Here is an 11,655-nt window from a genome sequence, read left to right as displayed (position 1 = left end):
CGGTCTAGTAAGCACTCGCACTCGGTCAAGTATAGTTAAGTACACGGTCAAAAATACGAAGTAAATCAAAGATTCCTGCAAAAACAATATCGCGTGTCGATTCCAAACTAAGTTCGGATTCGTCACTAGTTATCATGTTCGTTCACGCATTACCATTATTACTCAAGCATACCATATCGTCTCAACAAATAAGTTTTATGTCATAATACGCTACAACAAATTACCCAACTCGGTTTACCTGCTACCGAGTCATTCATAAGCGTAATCACGTCATCATACCATACTTAAACTTGTCTTATCACATTACTACCAAACTCGTGTTCACATCAACATGAAACATATAATTAACGATAATTCATTCTTTCATATGTCATATAAATGCATACTCTACAAAGCAAATTAAGGCCTATCATGTTCCAAATTCAAGCATAAGCAATTCATTCTACATAAATCGATCGTCACGCAGCGGAAAGTTTCAACCAATAAACAAGGCATATACGCATTACTATATGCTATTTCTCATATTATAACTCAACACTTCTTTAACCATCATCATTGTAATTACAGTAGGGCTCATAAACTCGTATATGATTACCGTTATTAACAACCTGAAGCAAACACCAACATGATCACCTTCATATTACGGCATACACTTTAACATTTTCACGCATTTCTATCAAATAAACTCTTATCACGTTTCTCATAATCATCGTACAAGCTCACTAATCATGCCAATTCTTCACTATACACCATCCAAACGCAACTAATATAACCATCTCTACGTTAGCAAAGACTCAACCACAAATAACTCCGACACAACTAACATACACATCAGATATATACACACGGACTCCACATTCCCATACCCTGTGACTGGCTTAAGTACCATGGGGCCAAGATTTTGAAATGAGGGCGCCTACTCACCCAAAATCTAGCATCAGCGGGGCTCCCATTATACATACACCAGGTTCATTTTATTAGACTCACTACCTTCATTAAGTTTATTTGTTACAGGTTCCAAAATCGTCGCTCTGATACCACTTTGTAACACCCTCATATCCAGAGGAGCCTTAACTAGGCCTTCCTTAGCATATAAGGGCATTACCATCTCGGTTGCCCGAGGACAGTAATAACCAAATGTCGATAAAAGAACTATTATGTTATATTACAAGTGATTTAAAACAAACAGACGATATAAAAGATACAACTCAAAGGCTATTCGCTATTACTATCAAATCTCGTGAAGACTCATCCCTGCCCGGACTCCAGCTATCAACGATATCAACACCTGCTAAGACAGACTGCTCACCATAAGGGATCACGGCAGACACATAAAACAACAAGACAACCACACAAGGTCAGTACTGAGATAAGAGATGGCAATACCAACGACATCTAGCAATACAACACAACACAATCAGTCACACACACAATCACACCTACTCCAATGAATCTCTGTCACCGACTGTCCACTAGACCAGCCCTGCCAGTGGGGGACCGCAACCGTCCCCACCTAAGCCCCGCTCATCATACCGAGCGATAACCCTGTCCCATTAATGTGCACATCCCCTCCCGTGGCGGGTTCCACGGAGGGCGAAACTAGGGCGTGAAGCCACTCCCGCAAGTGACTCCACTCAGCCGAGAACGCATCTCGAGAACCAGAGACAAACAATCACAAACCGCTGCAATACAACAACAACCAACAACCGCATATACGCTGCCACACAAACACAACCACAATACAACAACAACGACACAACAACCGACACACTAGACCATCTACAGAAACTGAGTAGGCGAACCTACCTTTAAGCAATTGCAACCAATCCATGCCAACATACGACATATCCAGCAACCAAGCAATGCCTATAACCACAACACAATCATCTATTACTATCAAGCAAACCCTAACTGCAAAGACAAGGATACGGATGATGATGCCGACATACCTACAAGGAGAAACCCGGCAAAAGACCGCTACCCGACTCGAGTTACGCTCTCCTAAGGCACAAGGACCTTCAAAGTCTTCCATGGAGGTTTTATGGTGAAGGGAAGGGAAATAGGCGACTAAGGGATTGAAGAAATGAGGCGGAAATAATTTGCGGATTTAACAAAACGCGATTAAAAACCCTTGCCGAAAACCCGCTACTCGATCGAGTATCCCACACACTCGATCGAGTGCCACCCTACTCGATCAAGTATCCAAGCTACTCGATCGAGTAGCCTCTACTCTATCGAGTACCACCCGCAACTCACAACCCAAGATAACTTTGGCACGCACTTCTAAGGACTATTACCGCTCCCAAGGTCAGTCAACGCTGGTCAAAGGATCTCTAAAAGGGCGGGTATTACAATTGCACACTTGTAAAAATGAATTAAGCAAGCTATTTATAATGTCCAAGTAGTATACTTTACACATTAAAATATCTTACACTCATAAGCACAAGTGATTAAAATAATGTAAGTAGTTTGCTTGGGCAACATGCACAAGACAGCCGAAATCTTCTCCAAGGAACCGAGTATTCTTCCTCAAGAAATCGGTGCCTAAGATTGCAAGAAATCAGATTGTGCACACATACAAAAATAGGTTGGGTTTTTCAACAAGAAACAAGCATAAATGGTTGTGTTTATGGGAACCGTAAACATTTCCATAAATGTAAAAAGCAAACAACTCATTTATAGAAAGTGTCTTATTGTGCAAGCAAACTCCTTAGCAAGACATTGAAAGCTTTATTTTCTTCAAAAGACTTCAAAACATTTTCAGAAATCATTTGTAATACTTGAAAGCATTTTAACAAAGATTCAAATAATTTCGAAATATTTCTTTCAAAGACGAGCCTTAATTAACAGTTGACTGAACTGTTGCTTTTGCACCTAAACGTAAATTCGAGTTAAGGATCTCCTTACAACACTTGACTTTAGCACTAATGACAATCTTCATCTTTGATCTTCATGATGACATTCTTGATAACCTTGAATTGACAATTGGAGCTTCATGCTACATGGTTAAAACTTAAGAAGCACACGATTAAATAACAATGAGATAAATTTGTCTTAAGGCATCATCAACAATAACTAATCAAATTGGGTCTCTTCAGACATGAATACGACTTTTGATCAAACTTCGTGGCCTTATCTCATGGCGGTAATGCGGCACATGGGGTTCCCTTTGGTCTGGCGCAGTCTGATTTGGGAATGTATCTCCACCGTCTCCTACCGAGTTCTTATTAATGGTGAATCATCTTCTTCCTTTCACCCATCATGTGGTCTTCGACAAGGAGATCCTTTATCTCCGTATCTCTTTATTCTCTGTATGGAGATCTTATCAAGACAACTTTCTCGCGCTGAGAAATCAGGTGGATGCTTTGGTAGGGCTAAAGATATCTCGTTATGCACCGCCTATTTCTCATCGTTCTATGTTGATGATGCTCTCATTTGTTGCAAAGTTACTCCGACAACTTTTGCGGCTCTCGGTGATCTTTTCCAAGATTTTGAGCTTGCTTCCGGTCAAATGATAAATTTGAAAAAGTCCTACATAAAACTCAGCCCTAATGCGCCTCAAGATTTTCAAGCCCACTTAATATCTATCCTTAAGAAGAAAGTTGTTTCTTCTTTTGGCAACTATTTGGGTGTTCTTGTTGACATTCCATGAATGAGAACTGAGGTATTTCATCTGTTCCTTGACAAATTGACGGCCCGTATTGTATCCTTCTCATCGCTTCACCTTAGCCAACCAAGTAAGCTTATTATCATCTTTATGATTCTGCTTGCTTCTCTCAACCATTTAATGGTCGTTATTCCTCTTCGACTCGGAATCTGTCACAAAATTGACTCTCTGATTGATGCTTTTTGGTGGCGCAAAGATTGGAATCGTCATTCAATTCACTGGCTTCTGCGTGAGGTGTTGTAAGTGCCTAAAGACCATGGTGGTCTTGGTATTAAAACCACGTTTCTTTTAAGTCAGGCTTCATTGCTTAAGAATTTTTGGCGCATACATTCTCAGTCCTCAGGTTTTCTTGCAAAATTATTAAAGTCAATGTATGGTCGTGACTTGCCTATTCCCGTTGTGAAGTCGCATACCTCACAACCATCTTATTTTTGGTCTGGTATTTGTCGTCGGTGGCTGCATCCTCGCCTGCTATCTGCTGGAAGCTTGGTAATGGAAACTCTGTTAATTTGTTTTAACGTCGTTGGGTTCATGGTGAGCTTCCCTCGCGAAATAATAGTTGTTCGAATAACTCACCTACTTTATCCTAATTACTGCTTCCTTCAGGCGAATGGAACCTTGTAGCTGTTTTTAGACATTTCGTGTAACACCCCCATACTCCAAGTGCCTTACCAGGACCACTCAGGTATGAAGACATCACCATCTCGGTCGCCCGAGGTATGATAATCAAATAGACAAAACAGAAACAACGTTTATTATAAATGGTTTAATGAATAAATACAATCCTCAAAACCAAACCAAAGTACGATACAATATTCTCAAATGACTTTCTAATCAAAACGTAAATAAACTAAGGCTACAATGGAAGACTCCTATCATCCTGTCGTGGCATCCCACTATCCCAATACTCATCTCAAAACTCGCTCAATATCTGCTCACCATCCGAATGGATCACCGCAGTTTACAAAAACAACACCGGTCGGTATTAATCACACAATCAATATAGATAACAATAATAAGATAAACAGACAAATGACTGTCACACACACACACACACACCACCAACTCCCATCATCTCAATCTTGACGTCCACTGGACCCACCACGCCGATGGGGACCGCAGCCCGTTCCACCTAAGCCCCGCTCATCGTACGAGCGATAACCCCGTCCCATTAATGTGCACATCCCCTTCCATGGCGGGTTCCACGAAGGGCGAAACTAGGGCGTGAAGTCACTCCCGCAAATGACCCCACTCACCGAGAACGCATCTCGAGAACCATCAACAAAGAATCACAACCACAAACACAACACAATCATCATATCAAACAACTAACTACAAGACACCTCACCAATATCCCATTATGGGACTAATACCGAGTAGGAAATCCTACCTTGAAAGCACAACAAGCGAGACGGTATCTACAAACAGTATCAAAACGCCTCTTCTACGAATCCTCCTCCTATCATATAACACATATAGGCTATACATCACATACTACGCACAAAAACCCCCAATCCCTAAATTAGGGTTTAACCAAACTTAGCAAAACATTATAAAAATTATATTAAAAGCTTACCCTCGACGCAAGGAACTCAACGATACGAACTACGACACGAATCGACCGTCCGAACTCGGAAATTGCTAAGAATGCGATTAGGAAGATGAACTGTCGCTTTCTCTCTTAAACGGGGTTTTAGGTTTTGTAAAAGTGATTTAAAACAATGACGATTATGTTTAAATACCTTAATCGCATAATTAACAAAACCCGAGAAAAACTCCCCGTAAAACCGGACACTCGATCGAGTACCCAAGGTACTCGATCGAGTACCTTACTCGATCGAGTACCCCGACTACTCGATCGAGTACCCAACAGTCGAAACTATTTTATTTCGCAACTTGCCCTTACTCGACAGAGTAAGGGCTACTCGACAGAGTACCCCAAGACTTATAAATACGGAGTATTACAGTCTTCCCTCCTTAAAAGGAACTTCGTCCCCGAAGTTCAAACCACTACTAAACAAAGGTACTCCCTAACATTCCCGACTCAAAGAACCGAACGAAAAACATGATACTAACCCAACTTATCCCGACAAACATCCCGACACAACATATGAAAGGTGTACAAAACTCTTAAAAACTGCTCGCGATCATCTCCTACCCCCCTAAAAGAAACAAGGTTACGTCCCCGTAACCATACATACCTGATCAAAGAGAAAAGGGTAACGCTCTTTCATGATATCCTCTGTCTCCCATGTAGCTTCCTCGGTCTCGTGGTTAGACCAAAGGATCTTAAGCAAAACTGTCTCACCACTCCTGGTCTTTCTAACCTTTCGGTCTAGAATCTGCTTAGGCACCTCCAGATATGATAAAGACTCATCTAGCTCTAAGCTCTCTGCCTCCAACACATGTGACGGGTCACTCACATACTTCCGCAGCTGGGATACATGAAACACATTATGCACTCTTTCCAACGCAGCTGGTAAAGCCAAACGATAAGCAACTTCCCCAACTCGCTCTAAGATCTCATAAGGCCCTATAAACTTCTGACTTAACTTGCCTTTCTTCCTAAATCTCATAACTCCACGCATCGGAGACACTTTCAGAAGAACCTTGTCCCCAACTTGAAACTCTATGTCCCGACGATGTAGATCTGCATAACTCTTTTGTCGATCCTGGGCTGCTCTCATCCGTTCCCTGATCATCTTAATCTGTTCCACCATCTCATGCACCATCTCTGGTCCTAAAACCACTTTGCCTCAAAGACTATCGTCCCAACAGATTGGACTCCTACACCTCCTCCCATACAAAGCCTCAAACGGTGCCATACCTATACTGGTGTGATAGCTGTTGTTGTAAGAAAATTCTATCAGGTCCAACCTCTGCTCCCAGCTACCACCAAAATCCATCACACAAGCTCGCAACATATCCTCAAGAGTCTTGATTGTTCTCTCAGTCTGCCCGTCTGTCGCAGGATGAAATGATGTACTCATCTTCAAAGCTGTTCCCAACGATTCCTGCAACTCCTTCAAAAACCTCGATATAAACCTCGCATCTCTGTCAGACACTATGTCCTTAGGGACTCCATGTAACTTAAGCACGTTCTTTTTATAGGCCATAGCCAGTTGTGCCTTAGTCCATGTATCTTTCATTGGAACAAAGTGAGCTGACTTGGTCAGACGATCCACTATCACCCAAATCATGTTGTTACCTTGTTGACTCTTAGGCAAACCCACAATGAAATCCATGGAAATGGATTCCCACTTCCACTCAGGCACCTCTAAAGACTGAATCTTACCTTGTGGTCTTCTCTGTTCCCCTTTAACTCTTTGGCATGTCAAACAACGGACACAAACTCAAATTGTCTCTTTCTTCATCCCAGGCCACCAAAACGTTTTCTTCAAATCCTTGTATAGCTTGTCTCCACCTGGATGAACTGAATATGGTGTGCAATGCGCTTCGTCATGATCGTCTTTTTCAACTCCTCATCATTAGGAACACACCACCTACCATCAAACCTCAAACTACCATCTCGTATGAATAGAAAACCGGACACCGTCCCTTTCTCTACTCCAACTCTCCACTCCACTATCTTAGGATCCAAAGCCTGTTTATCCCGAATATCATCATAAAACTCAAGTGTCTTTGTCATATCGCCCATGGCATCTCCTTTCTGCATCATATGTATCCCAAAGCTCGCTACCTCATCCCTCGGCCTCATCAAAGATAGAGCTGTACACAAGGAATGTACACTCTTCCTACTCAAAGCATCAGCTACAACGTTGGCCTTCCCTTCATGGTAGATGATTTCCATGTCGTAGTCGCCAATCAACTCCATCCACCTCCTCTGTCTCATGTTCAACTCCTTCTGCGTGAAGATGTACTTAAGACTCTTGTGATCAAAAAATACCTTAAAGATTGCTCCATAAAGGTAATGCCTCCAAATCTTGAGAGCAAACACCACCGTGCCCAACTCCGGATCATGAGTAGGGTAGTTCTCCTCATAAGGCTTCAATTGCCTAGAAGCATAGGCAATCACTTTACCATTCTGCATCAACACACATCCCAACCCATTCTTCGAGGCATCCGTATAAACCTCAAAATTCTCGCTCCCTTCAGTAATGCGAGGACAGGAGCCGTGGTCAAACGCTCCTTTAATGTTTGGAACGCCGTCTCACAACTCTCATCCCAACGGAACCTGTTCTCTTTCCTCATCAACGTTGTCATCGGTCTAGCTATCTTGGAGAAATCTTTCACGAACCGTCTGTAGTATCCAGCTAAACCCAAGAAACTTCTAACCTCAGCGACATTCTTCGGTGCTTCCCACTTTGTCACTGCCTCAATCTTCGCCGGATCCACAGCTACCCTATCTTTAGAGATTACATGCCCCAGAAAAGCAACTTTCTCTAACCAGAACTCACACTTGGACAGCTTAGCATACAACTCATGATCCCTCAAAGTCTGCAACACGATCCTCAGATGCTCCTCATGCTCCTCCTTAGTCTTAGAGTAGACTAAGATGTCATCGATAAACACCACCACAAACTGGTCCAAGAACTGTCTGAAGATTCTATTCATCAAATCCATAAACACTGCCGGCGCATTAGACAACCCAAACGGCATCACCACATACTCATAGTGGCCATACCTTGACGTGAAAGCTGTCTTTGGTATGTCCACCTCTCTAATCTTCACCTGATGGTACCCCGACCTCAAATCAATCTTAGAAAAGACTGTTGCACCGCTCAGCTGATCAAACAGGTCATCTATCCTTGGCAAAGGATACTTGTTCTTTATCGTCACACGGTTCAGCTCCCTGTAATCTATGCATAGCCTCAAACTCCCATCTTTCTTCTTCACGAACAATCGGGTGCTCCCAAGGCGATACACTTGGTCTAATGTATCCCTTCTCTATCAAATCATCCAACTGCTTCCTAAGCTCCTCCATCTCCTTAGGACCCATACGGTACGGTGCCTTAGAGATTGGCCCCGTCCCTGGCTTCAACTCTACGGTGAAATCTATCTCCCTCTTCGGTGGCAACCCCGGAATCTCCTCTGAAAAACATCTTGCAAACTCTCCCACCACTGGTATCTCATCAACTGTCGGACTCTCTATCCGGTCATCTCTCACATGACACAAGATCAACGGACATCCCTTCCTCAGATAAGACTTCAAGGTGACAGCTGCAATCAACTTAACTTTGGGTTTGACTAGAAACCCACGGTAAGACACACTAACACCCTTTGGACCTCTTAAGGACACTTTCTTTTGATGACAGTCTATCTTAGCTTTATACTTTCCTAACCAATCCATCCCAACTATCATCTCAAAACCATTAAAAGGAAACTCTAGCAAGTCTACAGGGAAATCGACTTGCCCAACTATCAAAGATACATCTCTAAACAACCTCCCACACGATACAGACTCACCCGAAGGTATGAAAACTTGCTCACTAACAGACTCATATACTCTCAAACCCAACTGTTTTACATGACTCGAAGACACAAACGACTGAGAAGCCCCCGAATCAAACAAAACAAACGTAGGAATACCATTAACAAGGAATGTATCGGTGATAACGTGCGCATCTTCCTCACCGCCTTCTTCTCCATCATGAACAACTTGCCATCGGTCTTCCGCCCACCTCCCGGACAAGATCTTGGCGATGCGGTCGGCTTAGCACCCGACCCTTGATTGTTGTTGTTGTTCGTCGGTGTCTTCGATAAAATTACCGCCGTTGCGGTTGCCTCCACTCTGGTAGCTCGACTTCCCGGTTTGGCCATGATCCAGCCGGTCATTTGCTCGCGAAGCTCGTGCGGTCTCTCGAAAAAATCCCGTGCGCTCGTGCACTCATGTCTCTTGTGGCCTACGCCACCACAACCAAAGCAGTCACTCCCCAACTATTACTCACACTCCCACGGCCACGCCCAAAGGAAGCCCCAACACTAAACCCAGACCCAGCAGAAAATCCCTTAGACTGATTGTGGTTGCCTTTCTTGTGATTCGATTGGCCACCACCCTCGCTCTCAGACTTCCTCTTCTCACCACCCGACCTCTCCCGAGCCATCTCCACCAACCTCTCGCTCTTCCACCCTCTCATAAGCTTCCTTAACATCGGTAAGGATCCCCACGGGTAACTTATCCATAATCGTGGTAGTCAACCCTCTTTCAAACCTCAATGCCGGTTCTCCTCACTCAAACCCATATCCTCGGATACCTGGACTTCTCATTGAACTGTCTCGTAGTACTCGGCTCCGACATCTCGTGGTCATCTTAAACTTATCAAACTCTTCCCTCAACTTACTCCTTACATGCTCCGTTTAACTCCTTCCTCACAAATTTCCCTACGAAACTCCTCCCCAAGGTATAGCAGGTAAGCCTTGGTTGGTGTATATCTCTTTAGCACTCACCTTCACTGAATCCCACCACTTGCCTGCTGCCTCCCTCAGATAGAACGCAGCCTGTTCCACCCTCATCTCATCAGGACAATGAACCAAGTCTAAGATGTTCTCCATCTCTCTCAGCCAACTATCAAGAAGATTAGGTTCCCCAACTCCCTTGTACTCTTTCGGGTTAAACCTCGCAATATAGAGGCTGATTTTAGAATGATCAACCTCCTTCTCCTTACTCTTATCCTTGTCCTCATTCACTCTCTTCAGGGTCTCAGTAAGAGCGTCCTGGTGCTCTAACATCTTAACGATGTCATCCACGGTCATAAGCTCAGCTCTCGCGTACAAAGCAGTTCTCTTGGGCGGCATCTTGAAGCTATATAAGAAAGGGTAAACATAAACACACGTACTAAACCCCAAAACACAAAATCACGATGCCCAGAACCCACTCGATCGAGTTCCCAAACATACTCGATCGAGTAACGGGCTACTCGATCGAGTGCCCCCACGTACTCGATCGAGTACCCAAACTCCAGAACCAAACAGACCTTCTGATCTCTTACCTACTCGATCGAGTATCTAGGCTACTCGATCGAGTGACCCCCTACTCGATCGAGTACCCCTAGTTACTCGATCGAGTGCCCCAAAACTCGATTACGACTCAAAATCGCCAAAAACCCACCCGATCGAGTCAGTCTCACTCGATCGAGTAACACTAATTCGTAAAAGCTACCCGCATGTTACGTCATATGCTAACATGTTAAACTTTATAAATCACATATTATATCATAACGATCATGCTATTAATTGCCACGTTGTAAAACATTCAACATGCTATCATTTCATCAACAGTTTCTATATATCATCACTTTTCTTTCACCTTCTCAACTTCCAACTTCGAACATCCAACAATCAACACATTCCATCACATTTGTAAACAAGTTAACCAAACACACATACGACAAACACTTCCCCCATGTGACCGGTTCAAAGTTGTAGGGCGACCCCCGCGACTTTAGGACGTCTCCCAAGCCTTTGCACTAGCTCCTACAACTTTTACCCCGGGTTCATTTTAATTGACTCCCTATGTTCATTAAGTTCGTTGGTTACAGGTTTCAGGATCGTCGCTCTGATACCATTTGTAACACCCCCATACTCCAAGTGCCTTACCAAGACCACTCAGGTATGAAGACATCACCATCTCGGTCGCCCGAGGTATGATAATCAAATAGACAAAACAGAAACAACGTTTATTATAAATGGTTTAATGAATAAATACAATCCTCAAAACCAAACCAAAGTACGATACAATATTCTCAAATGACTTTCTAATCGAAACGTAAATAAACTAAGGCTACAATGGAAGACTCCTATCATCCTGTCGTGGCATCCCGGCTATCCCGTACTCATCTCAATACCTGCTCAATATCTGCTCACCATCCCCGAATGGATCACCGCAGTTTACAAAACAACACCGGGTCGATCACTAATCACACAATCAATATAGATAACAATAATAAGATAAACAGACAAATTGAACCGCCACACACACACACACACACACACCAACTCCCATCATCTCAATACTTGACGTCCACTTT

Source organism: Silene latifolia, chromosome 9, assembly GCF_048544455.1.
Source record: "Silene latifolia isolate original U9 population chromosome 9, ASM4854445v1, whole genome shotgun sequence".
NCBI classification, from domain to species: Eukaryota; Viridiplantae; Streptophyta; class Magnoliopsida; order Caryophyllales; family Caryophyllaceae; genus Silene; species Silene latifolia.
Note: the sequence above shows the minus strand (reverse complement) of the source record.